Source organism: Bactrocera dorsalis, chromosome 5 (genome assembly GCF_023373825.1).
Source record: "Bactrocera dorsalis isolate Fly_Bdor chromosome 5, ASM2337382v1, whole genome shotgun sequence".
NCBI classification, from domain to species: Eukaryota; Metazoa; Arthropoda; class Insecta; order Diptera; family Tephritidae; genus Bactrocera; species Bactrocera dorsalis.
Genome location: NC_064307.1, coordinates 15,769,867 through 15,792,019, shown reverse-complemented (window position 1 = coordinate 15,792,019; position 22,153 = coordinate 15,769,867).

The following is a 22,153-nucleotide window of genomic DNA, read 5'->3' as shown; positions in this document are numbered from 1 at the left end:
TGTGATACTTTGGAACTAAAAGTTGTATGTATTTTGTGATTTAAAAAGAGTTTTTTTTTTCAATTGTTCCAAAGGACAGGTTTTAGTTCTAAAATATTTTTATTTTTTATAATATTTTGTTGAATCTATTAATCCCTAAATAAACTTCATGAAAAATTGCAATAAAATTGAATATTGGAAACATTTTTTTATCCACATTCATATGCAATTATCTATGCGTATTTACATACATACTTCTTTCTAGTCGTGCAACTAGAATAACTCGAATTAACAGTTGTTAATTCACACGAACATCATTCACTCATCCAACATCCTTCTTGCACAGAATTAATTCACACCAACAGAATGAAATGCTTTGGTAGACCAATTCTACAAAGAGTGGGTCGTTACTTGTGAGAGTGCTATGAGTTGAGCGAACTCGTTGTTGTTCTCACTAATGAGACTCGGTCCTTATTTTACCCAAACATGAGAATTCATTTTTACGTTGTGTGAGTGAGTGCAAGTTGAAATTTTTGGACAGTGACTCAAAGTTTGTTTTTTGCGTATTCGTGCAGCCCTTTAGTACGAAAGTGCATGCACACTCACATATATATATGGGGTTATGTCAGCTTACGGCTGACCTTTCGTGTGCTTGCTTGTCATTTCAATTTTTATTAGTTTTATGGCTTTTTTTAGAAATAAATGTAATTGGATTTCGCTGATGGCATTCAATAAATAAAAGTTCATTATTTTCAAATTGCGTTTTGTGAGGCAAATAAATACACGCGACCCTTAAAGCTGCCTAAACACGAGCTTTGGCATTTCATGGCGCTGCTAGAAATAGTTATTGTAGTTTTTATTGAAGTGCATGGTTATTGTTGTTGTTATTTTTTTTATTGTTGGGTATATATTTTTTTCATTTTGTAAATTAATACAGTTTGCAATTAAAGTTGCTGAAATGTTGCACTGCTTTAAATTACTCAAACTAAGTTTGTTTGGACCCAAAGCTTCTTTTCACTTTGAGGCTTGCTTCTTGGAACTTCTCTCTAAGTTGAATCCCAAACATTTTGAGTTTTTATCGTTAAGTTAGTTTAGTAGGTCGTTTACTTTGTTTTCTGTAATTTGAGGATTCAGAGAGACGGCGCCTTGGTCTAGAAACTTTCCGAGTTATGTATAATCATTCTCATCGGTATTACTGTATATTATATAGCAAAAATATTTTTTATATAATCAATACTTATATAAAGAGAATTTCCAACCCTTGAATACCAAAGTGGCAACTGTGTTAACAAAAAATTAAATTCATTTTATCATAATTATATATTGGTTAACTGCATCTATATATTTTTGTGATTTTAATAAGTTATACAAATATTGTATAAAAATATGGCAACCCTATTGCAATTTTTTTGAGAAAGTTCGGAATTACCTATGGAACTGCAATTCTGAAGAACTTAGCTTTTCATAACAGTTTGAAAATAAAAATGAAACAGTTTACATTGTATAAATAGGTGGCAACCTCACTTATGAATATTTGTTTTTTGTTAGTTTCACACCAATATTGCTGTATATCATTTTAATTAAATATTTATTATATAAGCGATACTTATGGTTTGTATAAACAAAATTTTCGGGCTATGAATGCCAAAGTGGCAACTCTATTTATGAAAATCACATTCATATTTTTATACTTGTACTGAAGTTATCGTTAACCACATTTGCATACATTTTTGTAAATTTAATATGTTAAAAAATATAATAATGAAAATATGGCAAACTTATTAAAATAATTTAACTAAAAAAGTTTGCAAAAACTCTTTGTCAAGTAATTCTGATAAACTCTTCTTACCTTAACAGATTAAAAATATAATCGAAAGAATTTTAATTTTTTAAATAGGTGGCAACTCTGTTTAAAAAATTACATTTACATTACTATAGTTAAATTATCGCTAACCACAGTTGTATATATTTTTGTAAATTTAATATGTTTTAAAAATGGAATTATAAGAATATGGCAACCCTATTGAAATAATTTAACTAAGAAATTTAGCAAAAGCCCCCTGTCTAGTAATTCCGATAAACTCTTCTCACTTTGAAACATTGAGAATGTAATTGAAATAAATCAAATTTTTTAATAGGTGGCAACCCTAATAATAAATTCACTTTTTATTTTATTGGCTAGACCCATATGCAATTGTATATTATTTAAATAAATGTTTATTGCATTAATGATATTTACTATATTTAGTATAAACAGTGTTTTCAATTCTTGAAAACAAAAGTGGCAACCTTGTTGAAAAATATTTCCTGTGAAAGTACTCAAATAAAAGTTGGCGAAACTCTTCTTATCATCATCTGTCGGAAAAAACGAAAAAAAATTCAGTTTATAATTAGGTGGCAACCTTAAATATTATTTTTATTTCATATTTGATGATACTTGACGTCAATTATTTTTTAAAAAATTTAATGAAAATATTTTTTATATAAATTATACCTATAAATAAACAGAATGTTCAGTTCTTGCAAACAAAAGTGGCAACCTTGTTGAAAATAATTTACTGTGAATTTATTCAATGCTGCGAAATCTTTTTGTCCTAACTATTGGGACAAAAATAAAAAAAAATTAGTTTATAATTAGGTGGCAACCCTAAAAGTCATTTTTGTTGTATTATTATATTTGGTGATATTTAACATCAGTTGTTATTCATATAATCTAAGTAAAATATTTACTATAAAAATAATGCCCATAAATTACTTATATGTACATACATATGGGTGGCAACTTATTTTCCCAATAATTATAGCTTTTTAAAATAGTTACTCACACTTGTCAACATAATTCATATTCAACGAGAAATTTTCCAAAAATCATTTAATTTATTTAAATCTAAAAATTTCTTAGAATCATTTAATTTATTACTAAAGCGTTAGTAAATATAAATATACAATTATTCACTTCTAATGAATTTCGAAAATTTATTAAAGGCTTCATCTAGCTTGGCTAAGTGTGTGTTTGCACATCACTTAAAAGAGCAAAGGTCCCTCACCCAGATGATAATTGTGATTGACGCCACTTGAAAATTTATTGAACAACAAAAAACCGCAATTCCAACTAAAGTGCAAACACAATTATAAATCTGTAAACAGTTTAATAAACACACACATACATACATGTAGGCAGTTGTGTGACCTTTCGCTTTTCAACTCTAATTTTAATTTGAATTTTAATTGCGTTTAATCAAACTTGTCAATGCGTAGTTTTTAATTATTTAAAGTCAATTGTTTTCGTTATGCGTAAATTTGGCAAAGCCTTGGGGAGAGCAAGTGGGAGGGAGAGGAGAGCAGCAGACATGCATGCCACCTGCTCACATGTGTACATATGTATGTGTGTGTAACGCAATTTTATTTGCGGCTATTAATAACAAACGTCATTGCAGCAGTATTAAAACAACAGTAATGACGAAGACAACAACAACAACCATAACAGTGGATACTTACAATTGGCGACATGAATGGTCCGCAAAATGCGAAAATCGATGTTAATGAAAAAGCAAACAACAAAAAAGCCATGTTGCAGCCACAAACAATGAAAATAATACCGTTATTATGTATATTTATATATATTCTTATGTATATATGTATGTATGTGTATGTTTGCATCAGAAATTTTGTCATCGAAGTGAGATGAGTGCATGCGTGCAGTTATGTTTGTATGTGTATGTGAGTGCAACATTGATTCGTAAATGCCCGCAGAGTTAGGGTGGTTCAAAAGGAAAGGAAATTAATTCGTATTTTTCTTTTTAATAATTTTAAATTCTTTTAGGAAAAACAACTAAGGAAGAATTATTATACCGGGAATGACCAAACCTATTTTAAAGCACAGCCGGGAGTATATTTTCATATGTTAGCAAAACCAAATAATATACACACATGTGATGTAAACCCAACAAAAAGGTGATGAATTTTATATATGAAGTATATGAAGAAAACTTAACCATAGGCTGAGAAAACATTTTGATAGAGACACGAGGTTTAGACCAAAATGGGCCTCAATTTCGGCGATCACCTCTTATTCTTCACAGCAAGCACTCTTTTGAAATCAGAGAACTGAGGGCCAGATCTGAAGCATACGTCGGATGCGGAAGGAATTCAAAGCAAAATTCATGGATTTTTGCCATCGTTTTCACTGACTTGTGGGACTGTGTGGATTGTCTAGGTGAAACAGTACTTTCATTTTCTTGAAATACAGCCGTTTTCTGCGATTTCATAATAAGTAATAGTCTAGTAGTCAAAAACAAACTATTAAATGCGCATACCGAAATACAGACATCATACCCTTGCTAGCCGTTTGTTGCATTTTTCTACGCTTTGGAGCCAGTTTATCGTATGCAGTCCACTTGGATGACGGTCGATTGGCCTTCGGAGTGAAATGATGAAGCCACATGTCATACATTGTCACATCTGCTTTATTGGCGTAGACACACGCGGTTATAGCCGAGTTTACAACAGCGCGTCAGTCATTCTACCTTTTCGCGTTCTCATCAGATGTTGTCATCGTCCAGGGCGGGAATAATGAGTGACTTATATAGTCTTATTATTATTATATATTGTATAGTCAAGAAAGGACTTTACTTTTATTCCTATTCAGACCGAAGTAGCACCTGTTGGCACGAGTTATTCTGCATTGGCGCTCGAGGCCGACATTGTTGTTGCTGTTAATACTGGTTTCAAGGCAGACGAAATTATCTACGACTTCGAAATGACTGTCAACAGTGACGACTGTTTAATTGATGGCAGAAGATATCTTCGCTTCCTTATTTAGTTCTGCAGCTCGAATTATATTCTCCAAGAGTCGATTGAGAAGATCGCACGAAAGGGAGTTGCCTTGTCTGAAACCTGGTTTGATATCGAACGGCTCGGAGAGCTTCTTCCCGATGTCGACGAAGCTTTTGGTATTGCTCAACGTCAGTTTACACATTTTCTACTCCGAATTATCAACTCGTTCTTGTTTTTGGTCTAAAGTTAGACCTTTCGGCACCCACATTGCACAGAGCTTATATTCGTTCAATTGATATCTTTAGGGTTTCTGCTATCCCGAATAACTTCACTTTACGGTCATGCAAAATTATTTTATGAACTTTCACCGTCTTCGGTGCTCATTTCACCAGGCCCGTAGCCAGCTTTTCATTTCGGGGGGGGCTGAAGTAAAAACATATATAAACTTTAAATTTTCTGTTTATTAAAAAAAAAAAAATATAAATTCATATACATATTACTTAAATGATTTGGTAGTTGTAACTTAAATAAGTAATATTTTTCTTTTCTTCTTGTTTACCATATCATTAATTACTTCATCTGGATCTATTTTAATATCCCAGTGCACTGCAATAACAGCAAGTGCACTCAGCTGCTCATTGCCCATCACACTGCGTGGTAAAGTTTTTATTCTTTTTAAAGCTTAGTACGCAGCTCTCAAGAAACGTAAAAACTTCATATAAAAAAACGCTTAAGAAACGGTCCAGAAACGTTCCTGCGATAAGCTTACTTGTGCTAGTACGCAGCTCTCAAGAAATCTAGTACTAATTTTTAATACTTTTTTTCAATAAAATGTGAATATGGCAAACCTGGTTTTGCGAAGAAACATCAAATCAACAATTGTTTCTTGAAGGAAATTCGAAGTAATCGTCAAATTCATCCTAAATTAGTTGAAATCATTATTATAAAGTATATTCCATTTTGAAATGTTGTATAAAACCAACCAATCATCAACAACATTCCTTAAATCTCAATGAAAATATTTGTGTTACCATACACATACATACATACATGCATACGCACAAAGTTTGTTTACTTTGTTTATTCTCTCTTGCTCTTCTAATGTGGATCATTCACAATGCGTAACCAGCTGTCAACATTACTTGAGAAATAATGTATTTTTGTTCTTGAGCAATTACTTGAGAGCTGCGTACCAACCTTAAGGTTGAAAAAGTTCTTTCAACGGAAGCGGTCGTCACTGGAAGAGTTGCTAAAATTGTAAGCAGGTAGTGAATATTTTTAAAATACGTTGCATCGCAATGTTGCAGTAATTTCAACACTTCTATGGTTGGATCTATTGTTGATAAGCTGGCACATCACAATCGATACTCTGATTTTAATGCTGTCATTGATATTTGCTCCTCGAAGTAAATAGTTAAATTTTTTAATTCTTCGGCATTATCAATTGCAGCAAAACCTGGGAGTAGAATTTGAAATGACGAGAGTATATCCTCATTCACTAATAAACGTTCTGTCATGTTTTGAATCAGAGCATCAACGCATAGAATAAATATTGTAACTCTGAAGTGGCTTTCAGGGGTTGTGCAAGGTGGATTAGCACTAGTAGTTTGACGCGAAGTGTCAAAAAGATCTTTAGACATTTGTGATGCTGTTTGGAAAATATCGTTGAAAAAACCATCCGCTGTTTCTCTTATCTGGTGCAGAGTTCTTATTAATTCTTTGGCTCGGTTCATTGCTGATACAAAATCCATAGATTTTTCGTGGAGTTGCACAGACAGTGGCAGCGTTAAGCTGAACAATTGCTCACAGACGAATAGACTAAGAAAAATATCGCTTTTCTCTACCGCTGCTAAGAAGGCTGATGCTTTAGACGAAATGGGCCATGTCTTACTCGAAATTATTTCCAAACTTAGTACAATGAATTTGAAAAGCTCCACAAAGCTTATAATGCTTTCATGCCTTTCTATAAACCTTGTTTCACAAAGGCGAACAAGTCGTCTTTTTTTGCTTTCTGGTGCGTGCTTCTGTATAACGTCCTGGAAAGTTGTGTTTGCATTTGAATAGTTTCTAAATAAATTTGCTATTTCATTGACAATACCAAGGCAGTTCCGTATTGAAGGTAATGACATAGTATTAGAAAGCGCAAGGTTCAATCGGTGACTAGCGCAATGAACACATCGTGCTTTTGGATACAGTTGTCTTATCCTGGTTTGCACTCCACTTAAATGCCCTGACATGTTTGCTGCTCCGTCATATCCCTGTCCAACCAACTTCGCCATATCAAGATGGAAATCTGTACAACGCTTAAGTATGACTTTTGATAAGTTTTCAGTCACCGTCTAGTGTAGTTGCGTACGACTGTTATAGGTTTGAGCTGAGTTGTGTATAAGAGTTTCAAAAGATTCAGTCAGTGATAAATCTTTTTTATTTGCGATTTATTAAAAAATTTCCTTATTTCGGGCTTCAGCCCCCCCTGGCTACGTGCCTGCATTTCACCAAGGCTAAACTAAGCATACCTTTTGACCTTGTTTCACGCATTTTTGACATCACGACGAAAAAAATGTGCACACAGTATTCCATTAAGATAACACATACATAGACCGAAATATATGTAGAAAGTAAACCGGAAGTACGCAAATCTCTATAATAGCTATGAGGGGGCAAATAATTCCTGCTCGATTTTACCCAATTTTGAAATAATTATACTATTATCTCCCAATTTCAAATACAGATCTTATACCATATATTGACCGATATTTTCGATGAAGAGTGAGTACCAAATAACAGCTTTACGTTATAATTACGGTTTAAATATGGCATTTGGTAGGTTTCGGTTAATTTTTATATATTTTTTCTAATGTTTATTTTTTCATTTTTTAAGAGTATTTTTTTTTTTTAATTTAATAAAATTTTATCGCACAGTTGAAAAAAAACTATAATTAATTAGAAACTTAAATAATAAAGAAATCAAGTGAAATTTTGAAAATTAAGGACAACCCTAATTTTTAATTAAGATTCATATACATTTATAACTATTATAGACTTCATACATACATAACATGTATGCCACACGCATGAAAATCGCCTCGAGTGACCCGCGTGCGCATAATGCCGACATGTCGCCTGTCCTTACACAATCCGGATGAGCATTTTTATGGCGCGCATTGCGTGCGTTTTGTTTTTGCGTAAATGTTTACATGTTTTTGTCATTCAAGTTCATTGTGCTCATATGCCCCTTTGTTGGCGTGCACGCGTATGCATATACATATATGTACATATATTGACAATAAATTATTGTTTTGAAAAATGCAATTGAATTATTTGCGATAAATTAATTTCCGTCACAAATGAGTACGCCAGGCATAATAATAAAATGCAAACATTTAACGGTTACTGCAGTGAACAGCACACACGCAAAAACGAACATCACGCAATAACAACAACAAATGATTGCCAACATTTTGGTTTGTCCGCCAATAACATCCGGCCGCCACATGCTGTTCGACAGGTGCGACACGCCAATGTTCCAGCGCCAATGCAGCTGTGACGCTTGTCCTTCAGTTTTTTTTGGGGTTTTGTTGTTATTGCTGTAGTTGTGTAGTAATGGTTTTATGTAGTGCTTTATGTTTGTTTTAATTGAATTGTATAAAATCTCAAGTGTATGATTGGATTGTCCGCGCGCATTTTTACAGCCCATTCAAGGTTGCTGGTGCCTATATACAAATGTGTATGTGAGCAGTGTATGTATTTAAATTTATAGTATATAAAAAGATATAACTAACTATTTTTTGTAATATTTGTATTGTATTTTTTAGTTAAAACAGCGCTGTATAATTACCAATGCTATTTATTGAATATTCAATCGTCGCTTCCTTTGTATGCCGTGGCGTATGAGTTACCTTTCAGAAATCACATATGCATTGGAAAGAGGTGCAACCAACTCTGGTCTTTCTTTCCATTCAAGTAATACTGTTCAAGAAATACCTTTCATAAACATTTTTTGGAATAGTCTTCAGCTTCTTCAGCGCATTTTGTTTTATCTCTCCGATCGACGGCGGAACAATAAAAAGTCACACGCAGCCAAATGTGGTGAATATTTAAGGATAGTATTCATTGGGTTTTTGGCTTTAAATTCAGTCACAATCATGGCTCGACATGGTGCATTATCATCATATAAAATCCATGAATTTTTTTTCCACACTTCCGGCCGTTTTCGACGGATGTTCTCACGCAAACGCCCCAATACGGCCAAATAGAACTCCTTATTGAATGTCTGCACCAAACCACAAATATCGAAAAAAAAAACAAAGAGCATCACAATTTTCGAGCGGTTTGGCGTGTTTTTTTTTGTTTCGCATCACTTTTTTCTCTCCATTCCAATGATTCATAAGTTCATGTTTCATCGGTAATAATAATGCTCTTCATGAATGTGGGATCGAAATTCGCACGAACAAACATGTCCAAAGAGACCATCTCTCTAACATTTGCCTTACGATTTTCAAGCACTACACCCTTCACTTTCTTAATGTTTTCATCAGTTGAAGAGCTCGAAGGTTGTCTGGAACGAGGCATATTTTCAATGAGCTCCCGACCGCCTTTGAATTCTTTGTACCACTCGTAGGCTTGTAGTTTTGATAGACTGAATTATCGTAAGCCTTTTTTAACATTCACACCGTTTCCGCACACTAAATTTGGTTAGAAATACAAACTTTGAGACAAATTCTTTGTTCGATATTTTTATTCATTGTAAAAATCGCAACGCACTACTGATTTAAGCAGCTGCTGTAAGCAAACTGGTTGACGAATCGCTCGCATATTTATCATAGTAATTAAGTACAGTCTTGCCAACTTAGCAAAATACATTTTTGAAATATCATTTACCTGGGGAATTTTTTTTACAATTTCCGGCTGCTTTTTTTCACAAAGCATAATACATCTTATAGGGTCTCCAACATTTCTTTCTGGGTGATTAATTCCGTGGCAACATCAATATACCCTCAATATTGTCATACAACAGACGCCTGTGCTGGAAAAAGGGCATGATCCCCATAGCAAAAATACAAATATTCAGTTTACACTTAAGTACTAAAGCATTAAAGAAATCATTAATGAAACGAAGCTATTGGCAATTTTATTCATTTTATCAAAAACAAAAAATGTCCGACACCTCTGAAAATAACACACTTTAGCATAACGATAATTTATTTGCATTTATCACCTTTTCAAATAAAATATCATTGCTAGCATTAATTTGGAAATATACTTCTCTTAATGTAATAACCATACGTTTTACATACAAACTGATAATTAGCCATATTTTGGAGGTTATATTCGCGCAAAAGGGCAGACAGACAAAGTTTAACCTGAAGAAAATCCGCTGAGTGCATTTCAGATTTTAACTCGAGTTGAGGCTACCTCTAAGTGTACCCAAAACTATTATATAATAATCGATATATACGTAAGAACATTTGGAATCATTACGTTTTATAAAAAAAAAACTATATGAATAACTACTATTAAAGTTATTAATTCCAATTAATTGATTTTTGCAGTTAAAAAGATTACTTTGCATTACTCAAAGCAGCCACGTATGAAATTAATTATTATTCAAGTACTCTCCACTACGTCTTTTTTGACTATGTTCAGTGTTTTGATACAGATAGAGATCGGAAAACCAGAATGTAGACAAGTGATGAAAAATCAGAATTAAAAAACAACATTTGGATTACTTTTAAAATACATATATAAATGTTCATGCAATGATTACTAAAGGACTATTTATTATTGGTAACGATTCAAAAAAGCATAAAAAGTGATATCGTCAGTAACCATTACAATTAGTAATCATTACTTTAAACATATGTGCCAAAAAACTTTCAAAGTTACTGATAACTATTCAATGAAGTGTTCATTCAAAAGTCATATTATAGATAATCGTTACCATATTACTTAAGGACTTCGCAGCAATAATCTTTCGAAGTTGACAGCATAAGTACTGGTAAATTTTCTACAAAATAATTACATAAAAAGTGATATAATCGGTAATTATGATAAAAAGTCACTACTTAAAGACTTTCAATCAGTAATTTTTCAAAGCTTACAGTATAAGAACTGGGAACTTATCATTACAGAAATACTTAAAAGGTAAAATTTATTTAAATTGCAAAATTATCGATAATCATTACACTAGTACTCACTTTTTAAAGACTTTGAATCAATCATTTTTCAAAGTTTAAATCATAAGTACTGGTAACTATTCAACGGAGTAACTATTTGAGTATTATTGACGATAATCATTACAATAAGTAATCATTACTTAAAGACTCGACAAAAATAATTCTTCAGAATTTTTTCATAAGTACTGGTAATTGAGTGGAGTGATTACTTCAAAAGTATTATAGATGGTAATCATTACAATAAGGAATCATTACTTAAATTCTTTAAATCTATACTATTTCAGGGTTTACAGCGTTTACAGCATAAGCACTGGTATCTTATTACTTGAAAAGTATTATTGATGGTAATCATTACATTAGTAATCATTACTTAAAGACTTTGCACCAATAATTTTTCAAGGTTTACAGCATGAGAACTGGTCAATATTCTATTCAATAGAGTAATTATTTGAAAACCATTATTGACGTTAACCATTACAATAAGTAATCATTACTTAAAGACGCACCAGTAATTCTTCAAAGTTGCAGCATAAATACTGGTAAATAATAATTCAATTAATTGCTCAAAAGGTAATGTTATCGGTAATCATTACAATTAGTAATCATTACTTCAGCAATTTGAATCAATACTATCACAAAGTTTGCTATTCGATTCACTTCAGATATTGAAAGGGAATTGCTAGCTTTTATATTATATAAACAAAAATATATCTAGCCATTATACTATATATATTTACTATAATAATGTTCACGTATCTGTTACTATTTTCCATATATTCATATTATTGATTATAAAATATGAATCCATCATGCACTTTTCCGATATACAAGTAACCACTCTTAACATAGTCTAAGCTCACCCAACGCATCACTGACGGGTTAATTATCAACATCGACTGATTGCGTGAGGTAAAAGTTTTGTGGATTTGTGGAAATTAATGCAACGGTAAATATAAACAAAAATTTAGCGAACGCCAATTTCTAACTCAACGCTTTCGGCGCAGCAATTATGTAACGTATATTTGACGAAAATTACAAAATCCAATAATGTTTTATTGCCAAACAAATTTCGATTGAACGTGCAACATAATGCATGCAACAAGCTATGTAAACATACATATAGGAGTAGATGTGCGTGCAACGCAAGCCGCAGCGTTTGCTCCACCGATGCAACAAATTGGCAAACGCACTAATTGCACAGCGCAAATTCGATATAAAATAAGCGAAATCAATAAAATGAAAGAGCGACAGGATTTAATGTGAATTATGTGCTAGTAACAACAATTTCAAGCGGCATGCGGCATGTGGCAGTCAACCAATTTTAGTTCAAAGCCTAAAGTTCCAACGCGGTAATTTTGTGTTTCCCCCCCTTTTTGCTGCAAATTGTCAAATCACCAAAAATCGAACTGTTATTTTATGGTCATAAATTCAAAATGGCAAACAAGTCACATTGACATTTCTATGCATGTGTGCTGTGCATGTGTGTGTATGTGTCGCTAACGTTGTGCCGTGCACCAAATTTATATGTTTTTATTACCCAGCGCCTAGGATTGCCGTTATGTGAGTTTCCCATTTTATTGCCTATTTTTTATTTGCACTTCCGCTTGGCGTTGCCAATAAATAAAAAGTTGCAAAAAAATATGCCGCACGACATTTCTAAATAAAAGTAATTTAGAATGCGCACTGTTGCATCTGGGGCACCAGTTGCGCAACCGAGCGCGAATAACTTTTCATACTGCTCGTTAAGTTGGCGAAAATGTACGAAAAAAACGAGGGGTTCCTTTGAAGTAAGACATACAAACAAGCATAAATTTATATAGGGCCAAATACTATAAATAAATTCTTATTCTGTGTCCGGTCATGAGCTTCGTATGGTTATTGATCAGTTTGGGAGCCATCTCATAGTTTCATAAATTAAGCAATAACAAGACGTCAAAGGACGAAAATTTACGATTCACTTGAAATAGCATAACATATAAAAATTCGTTTGAAAATTAAATTTATTCGATTTTTGTTGATGTACATATGTATGTATATGAATTTAAAGCTATTTATAGGTTCTTTGTAAAATCCGTTTCCACTTCATAGCGCTTCTTGTTCCTTGTACACCCTCCTCGGATGCATTTCTTACAGCATACAAGGATACAAAAAAGATATTTATTTTGATTTGGATCGTTTATTTTGGATGGCAGATATGCTATAAAAGTCTAATCTGAACAGTTTCTTCGGAGAATGTGTCGATGATTTGGCCTATAACCTCTGCCAAATTTCTTTTCCTTGTCAAGTTAAAAGTTTTCTATACAAGCAATAGAATCTGAGTAGCCTAACATCGGCAGTTCCGACATATGAGCAGCTTCTTGGTGAGAAAAGGACGTCTGTAAAATTTCAGAACAGTATCACAAAAACTGAAAAACTGGTTCATATATATGGTACAGACGGAAGGACGGACAGACTAATGGACATGGCGAAATCGACTCACTTACCACGCTTTATGTACTTTATAGAGTCTCCGACGTTTTCATTTGGGTGTTGATTTTGCAGTTTCCTCTCCCTCAAAAATATATTTTATATTGGCGGCAAATTGCTCCTACTTTTATATTTTCAGTAATAAAATTATGCCAGAGTAAAGAGTAGAAACTACATATTTGGGAAAGTTCTCTAAATTTCCATAACGATTTCAACTGTTCTTGCTGGTTCCAGACCAGATATACAAAGAAATTGATGGAGAGATATAAATATACATAGATAAATAGAGGTAGAAATAGTGATTGAAATTATGGTAGTGATTGATATTGATATTGATATTGATATTGATATTGATATTGATATTGATATTGATATTGATATTGATATTGATATTGATATTTATATTTATATTGATATTGATATTGATATTGATATTGATATTGATATTGATATTGATATTGATATTGATATTGATATTGATATTGATATTGATATTGATATTGATATTGATATTGATATTGATATTGATATTGATATTGATATTGATATTGATATTGATATTGATATTGATATTGATATTGATATTGATATTGATATTGATATTGATATTGATATTGATATTGATATTGATATTGATATTGATATTGATATTGATATTGATATTGATATTGATATTGATATTGATAATGATTTTGATTTTGATATTGATATTGAGATTGAGAATAAGATTGAAACAGAAGTTGAAATTGATATTAGGACTGAGAATACGAATGAAATTAAAATTAAGAAAAATATTGTGATTAAGATTCAAATTGACATTAGATAGAGTATGAAATCAGGATTGGGAACGAGGATTAGAATGAGATGGAAATTGAGAAAGAGATTGAAATAGAAGTTGAGATTCTAGTTTGGGATTGAGAATGAGAATAGAATTGAGATTGAGAATAAAAATGCGATTAAAATTGAAATTAGGATAAAAATTGTGATTGTGATTGGCATTGTGGTTTAGATTGGTAATGAGGTTGAGATAAAGACTTAAGGGGTTATATACAGTTAGGAGTTTCAAAAAATAGATTTTTTTGCGTTTTTTTAATATATATATATCTGAGTATACACACACAAAATTTCAAGTCGATCCGACGAATATTTTCGAAGTTATAGACACATTAGTGAAGGCCCGCCGACTACATGTAAAGTGCTTTCAAAACTTTAAACTCGTTTTTCTCGAAACGGTGATTATAAAGTCGGTGAACAAGATTTCTCAGAAACGGCTGAACTGATCGGTCTGAAATTTTTACACAAGTTTCTTAACTATATTTTTTAGTAATTAGTTGAAGGATTTCCCCATCGGACGAAAATTTCTTACTTTTATAAACCCGAATTTTGGTCGAAAATCGAACCTTTTGCTTTGAGTAGCCACCATTTTGTCAACAATTTTTTTTTTTACTTCTTCCTTCGATCAATCACTAGATTATTTATTATATTAATGAAATTTATTTGGCTTTTGCATTTTAGATGATCCAGTTCAGAGAAATCGTTGCAGAGGTCCGCAAAAACAAGGTCTTTTGCGGACCTCTGCAAAATTGGTAATATCAACGTTCCCGATAATTATTTCTGGCAATAAAAAATGTGAATATAGTTTAAGGTTGTCATAATATACTTAACAAGTTTTAAATCAATAGACCGAATAGTTTGCTTAGAAAAAATTCTTGAAAAATGCCTTTTTTTCGACCTCCTAACTGTATACGAGTATAACCCCTTAAATAAAGATAGACAGGTAAATAGAGAAAGATTGAGATATATAATATAGATATAGAAAATAGATTAAGACAGAGGTATAGGTATAAATAAGGAGGAAAATTTATATAGATTTAGATTAAGAGAGAGATATAATTAGATAAATATAAATGAAGATGTAGACAGTTGAAGAGAGAAATAAAGACTGAAGCATAATAATACAGGAAACAGAAACATAAAACGTTTGAGGCTTAGATTGAAATGAGCTTAAAAGTTTTTAGGATTAAAACTTGTGACTTTCTTCGAAACTACTAGCAACAGCAAAGCCCGAGAATAAATTTCTTTCATTAGAAGGTTTACTAAAAAACATTTCTAAGGAAATTTTACGGAATTTTTTACTGAAAATTGTGTCATTTTGAGTTTAAGGTCATGAAGATTCGACTATATTTTAAGAACAGTTTTAAAACATTTTCAAAATCAGATTCTTTGAAAAACCTTCGAAAGAATGTTAATCATTCTGAGAAGTAATCGCAACATACCAATGATCATTTTAAGAAAAGGAAATAGAGGATTAAGTTAAAATATAAACACATAAGGTCTCTTCAAAGTTGCCCAACTTTAGTGGAGCACTTAACGTGTATGAAACTGGAAAACACATAAGGGTAGCGACCCTTACTATGAACTTATCCAATAGATAGTATACCAAATAGAAAATAATATAATGAAACATGTTTATTTTAAAATTATATTATCTCTCGAGTACTCCTCTATTAAAGCATACAAACCACCACAACCCTTAACCGTACAGGGAATTATAATTGAAGACCACTTTTTCCAATAACTGGAATATTTATAATGGGCCAAATGTCATTCTCCCAACATTACAATGCAATCATAAAAAGTAAATTGCAGATAAGTGTGTAATAAATACAAAAATTAAGCGTCGGAGATCATCAAATTACAGACCAATAAACCGGGCACATTATTTCTACACATACTTATTTATGTAAATGTAAGTGTGTGTGTTTACTGTCAAAATTAAACTGAAATAAAATGCCAGAAATGGCGTGTAAATAGTTTATAGTCTTTCGACGGCTACCAAAAATTTCTCCCAGGCAATTGGCCGCCCTTAATGGCGGTCGAATAAATGCTAAGTTGATTGATTTGCGTCCGAAATAATTGTAGCCGGTTTTATTGAAATGCGAATGCTCGATTTTTAACGGCAATTCCATAAAAAAAATTAAGTGCTTGTGGTAACGCCAATCAACGAGGCAACAAACCGCCAAGCAAGTAACCAATATGGCCGGCAGTCAAGTAATCAAATTGAAAAAAATGTGGTCATTTAAATTTTCTTTGCACTGGATATATATACAGATATATATATATATGTATGTGTGTGTGCGTGTAAGTGTATGTCTATGGTATATGTGTGCTGTTAATTTTTATCTTCTGGCTACAGCCGAGAATTTATTGGTTTTATTTTAGGGATTTCTATGGGGTTTGGAAGACACTTGTATACTCGTTTAAATATATATGTTTATTTGTGTGTATGTGTATCATATTTTTGTGTATGAGTTATATTTTATAAATTTATGTCTATGACACATTAATTCCGACTTTATGCATTTTTTTATTTCGCATCTGTGGTTTGTTTATGAGCCTACAACAATTATAAGAAATTCTAAATGTTATAAAAAATGCTCAATAATTTTCTTTGAAATATTGCTAAGCTTTTAAAACAGTAACGAAGTAATGTTAGGTATGGTATTAATAAATTTTTTTCATAAACCTGTAATAAATTTAAAAAAATATAATCTGCAGACCATGTTTTAAGGAATCTTATATTTGAAAACAAACCCAAAAAACGGTAATATTTTGGAATTATCCGACCTTTTCCAAATTTGATGGTGTTTAGTAGTTCAAAATTTCGTAGACCATCCTGCCACCCTCATTTCGAGTAATTTTATTCTCCTTAGTCGTTCGTGCCTTGACAATAACGCTCCGAAACAAGCCTCATGCAAGTCCAATGTCGATAACATTGGAAAAGTAGAAGAAACAATGCTTGACAATGGTCTTCAGCATCAGAGAAACAGCAGAGGATCTCAACATCTCACACCCATTTAGGTTAATATTTTATTTATGAAGCGTGTCAATGCTCGACTCGTACCAAAGAACCTGCAACTTTTACAAAAATGACATCTTGCTTGACAACATAGCCAATAATCTTACATTCATAAAACGCATCATTACTGGTGGTCAGACATGTGTTTATGAATACGATATCGAAACTTTCCAAATATCTAGCGAATGGCGCTTCAAAAATGTGCCAAAACCGCAAAACCACGTCAAGCTCAATAAAAAAAGAAGAAGATTCTCATCGGTTTCATTGATGTTGTTGTCCATGAATTTATTGTGGTGAAGCAATTCGTCGTCCGAATTTTTGAGAGAAAAATTCCAAATGTGAAAAAACAGTCATCGCTCTGCCACCATATTTCTCAAACTGTGACTTTTTCCTCTTTTCGAAACCGATAAATCTAGTTCAATGAACGCCCAATGAGTAAATTCAAGCTATTTTAAGCATATGATGGTTGTTACGGCGGATTCTAAAATTTTTTATGAAAGTGTTGATGGCGTCTTAGAGTACGTTGTGTTTAGTCTTTAAGTATATTATGGTTAATGAATTTGATATTGAATCGGTATTGAACAATGTCTAGAAACGGGCCCTCTATAAAAATCTCAAAAGTCAACCTTTTTCAGAGCAGCCAGCGAAAGGGAAGGAGCTATCTCTTATTATAAGATTGACCTCAGTGTTATCGAAGCCGTACAAAGAGTTTCGAAGGCTCAGAGCCAATGACATTTATGGCTCAAAAAAAGGACGATGGAGTTGGTCGGAAATGTAGTGTCCAAAGTTAGGCAAAAGACAACCTTATAAGTTACCGGATCACTGCACTTTGCTAATGCGAAAGTCGCGGAGTTGGCCGCTAATGCACCTGCAGGCAATTCCAGAGTCAACATCTTCTTAGACAGCCAAGCAGCAAGCAAGAACATCGTATCGCGTATTGGCCAGAAGTATCTTGGGAAGCAGGGCAGCATTGAAACATTGCCAGATGCAAGCAACTTCACTTCTACTGGAGGCCAGTCCGCAAAGACCGATGAAACGAGCTACCTGGTAGCAATATTGTAAAAGTCATGTGCAAAGCGGTAGGTCGGATGCACACAAACTTTTATTGGCACTCGACAGAAGAGATTTCAGGAACATGATCGGAATACTAACTGGTCAGATGGTGGCGACACACGCCCGCTGAATGGAGCTGACAGATCGAGAAAACTACAGGAATTATCTAGAGCAAGGCACCAGGGAAATAATGGAGTATCTCTTGTGTACTTGTCTCGCATTGGCAAGACTTCGCTGTAAGCATCTAGTGTCCCCACAGTATGATACTCGAAGAGGTTCAAACGTAGAGTTCCTAAACGATGACTACTCTTCATGGACCTAGCAACTGAACTCCATCTAGTATCGCAAAGGACCAAAACTGGTCTATACCTGGTTTATCTTGTAGGCCAAGATATACCTAACCTAACCTACTAATAATTTAATTATTTTTATAAACTCAAGTAGATAATAAATTAAGCCTGAAAGGGTACCTTCTGTCTTTCTATCAGGATAATACATATGTACAATTTAGAAATTTTATGAATATTGTAGACTGGTCTAATCACTTAAAGAAACCATTTCGACTATTTCAATTCTTGGTTAGTTTTGACAACCATATTCCCGTTCGAATCAATTGGCATAACCCCTCGAACTAAATTTTGCTAAGTCAGGGTCCGCTCAATTGAAGCTTGTAATGATGATGTATATTTAGTTATAAATATCTAAAGTACATACACTAACACAAAAACACATACTTACATACATATATCAATATGTAATCTGCGGGTAGCCGCTATTAAATCTTCAAATAAATAAGGCATTACATTATATATTTTTATAGCAGCGACGGCTTATGACAACCAGCAGACAATCTCTTGTCTATATACAAAACTCACACACAGATATTTGCTTAGACAAACACACACAAATGTAAATATGTATGTGTGTGTAAGTTTAGGATTATCTCTTGATCAAACATCTTCAAAATATGTTGCATTTGTAGCTGTTGGTATTAATGTTATTGCTTAATGCCATTGTTGTTGTTTTTGCTGCTGTTGCTGTTGTTCGCCTAATTAATTGTTCTGCTAAAAGCAGTGTGTAATATTTCATGCCAGCTCACAAGCGACAGGCGAACGATGGCTACTCTTAGCGAAATACTGTTGCAACCAACACAAAGTACGAGAGCAGAGCCGAAATTAAGCGCCGCACACATCCACATGTAACTGTATGTAAGTATGTATATGTAGGTATGTATGTGTGTGTGTGTGTAGGCAACTAGAGCCCCCTTCGGTTCAGCAACAATTTTTAAGATACAGTAATAAACAACAATACCGTTAGGTCCATCCCTTTTTTGTGGCAACAATGAAGTTGATTGCCGAACGATGAGACGGATGAACTGCCAAAGTAGCGGAAATGCGGAAAACGAAATTAAAACGAATACGCTCACTCGCTTTAATTTATTGGCAGAGTTGCCAAGTTCTATTATTTGCATTTAAAATGTGAAATATTAATGGCTTCGAAGAAAAATGTGTCGATGTAATAACGAGGATCCACCCGATCTCCCTGCGAAAGGATCGCAATTTTTGAACTTGATTCTTAGTTACCGTTAAAATTACTTTCAAAATAAGGCCTCTGACGCGATCTCTGAACGAGCTGAGTCGATTTAGACATGTGCCTCTGTTGGTCTGTCTATCCGTCTGTTTATACGGCAACTAGTCACTCAGTTTTAGAGATATCGATCTTAAATTTTGGGGGGATCTTTTTCTTCCCGAAAAGCTGCACATTCATCGGAACTGCTGAAATCAGACCACTATAAATAGAGGTCCTGGAAGTTCGACCTCATCCTGGCTTTCGTACAACAGGCTTAATTTATACTTCTACAGATCTTATGACCCTACTGAAAAAGCAAGACGTGTATTTTGTCCTAACGCATTCTTTGTGCCATAAAACTGATAGTTAAAATATCCATTCATTGGATGAATATATAGAGCTTATCAGTAACATCGAAGAATTCAAACTTTCAGAAGCTTTTGAATTGTTCATTGACAGCCTTTAATTCAGAAGGCACAACTTATAAATCAGTTCCATGACTTCGGGATATGGGTGGGAATCCAAAATTCTTCTTTCGAATATAAGAGAAAAACTTTTAGTGAGGATTACTTTATTTGCAGGTGAGACTTTAACTCATTTGACATCCCAAAAACTGAGAGGAAAAAAAAATCGGCTGGCACAATTTTTAAACCCTCAAATCAGTTTTCGGAGATATAGATCTGAAATTTTGCACATGTCTTTTTCCCCCTAAGCTGTTATTTATTTATCGGAATCGTCGATATCTGATCTCTATAGTATAGAGTTGCCATAGAAACTCGCCGATCAAACTCAAGATTAAAATCTTTTTATATACTCATTTGTTATAATAATTGCACCAGTGAATGGTATAATAGTTTCAAAGTGGCCAAAGTTGAGGATTTTTCCAATTGTTGTTCTAATAGCGATCGCTCTTTTCACAAAGATTAGGTTAATCTGATAGGTCAATAAGCCACGCTTTGACCAGTTTTGGTTCTTCGCGATATCAGATGGAGTTCAGTTGCTAGGTCCAAGAGGAGTAGTCACCCTTTTTTAATCAAGATATGATCCATTGTTTCCCTGGTGCTTTGCTCTAGACATTTCCTGCAGACAGTGACCAATTAGTATTCCCATCATGTTCCTACAATCTCTTCTATCGAGTGCCAATAGGAGTTTTTGTACTTCCGATCTACCGTTTTGCGCATGACTTTTTCAGTTTTGTGCCCGGTAGTTTGTTCCATCGGGTTTTGATTTTCTTTACCATGCTTCTGCCAAGATCGTCGTATAGACAATGCATGGCTTTCTCAATGTTGATCACATTTTCGGATGTAAGCCGTACACTATTCTTGGCAATCTCTTCCACTATTTCAATGCTCACGATGCCGTTGTGGTCTGGCACCCAGTAGAAGTGAAGTTGTTTACTTTTGGCAACACTTTCCACTGCTGCCCTGCTTTCCAAGATACTTCTAGCCGATATGCGACACGAGATTACTGCCTTGATTTCTGTTTGGCTTTTGACTCTGGAGTTGCCTGCAGGTACATTAGAGGCCATCTCCGCGGCTGTCGCCATAGCAAAGACCTTAGTTTGAAATATACCGTAGTGGTACGGCAACATAAAAGGTTGCCTTATTCCCAACTCTGAACAGTATATTCCCGCACCAACTCCATCGTCCATTTTCGAGCCATCCGTATAGATGTTTAGAGTGTTCCGCGTAGCTAACATATTTTTACGCCAGGCATATTTTTCTTTGTTTACTTTGAACCTTCTTTCCCAGTTGAAAAGTTTGGTCATGTACTCGGTGTTTGCCCAACCGCCATTACTCATCGAGTTATGCTCGAAGGTTCTATATGTAAACTCTCCTACAGCCAGTAGTCGTCCCGCCGATTTTGCTGCACAGTTTTCAGCGAAGAGATCTTTAGATGGCAGGTTAAGTACCAGTTCAAAAGCCGTTTTTGAAGTTATTCTTAAAGCTCCCGTTATGCACAGCCGCCAGGGCTTACAATTTTTTCATTATATAGACTAACACCAACGCACTTCCTACCAGCAAAGATTGTAGCTTCCATTTGTATAAAAAAAAATCCTGCAATATGGCAACCCTGCCACCTAAGTGCCAATATACACAGCCATTAAACTCGTTGCAACAACGATACACTTCGACAAATACGTTTCTGTCCTACTTGCAAACCATATCTATCCACTACCTATAAACAAACACACACTCGGCTCTCATGCATACATACATACATGTGTCTCTACACTAACGTGCCACCACTGCCGGGTGCCGCCACTTTGAAGGTT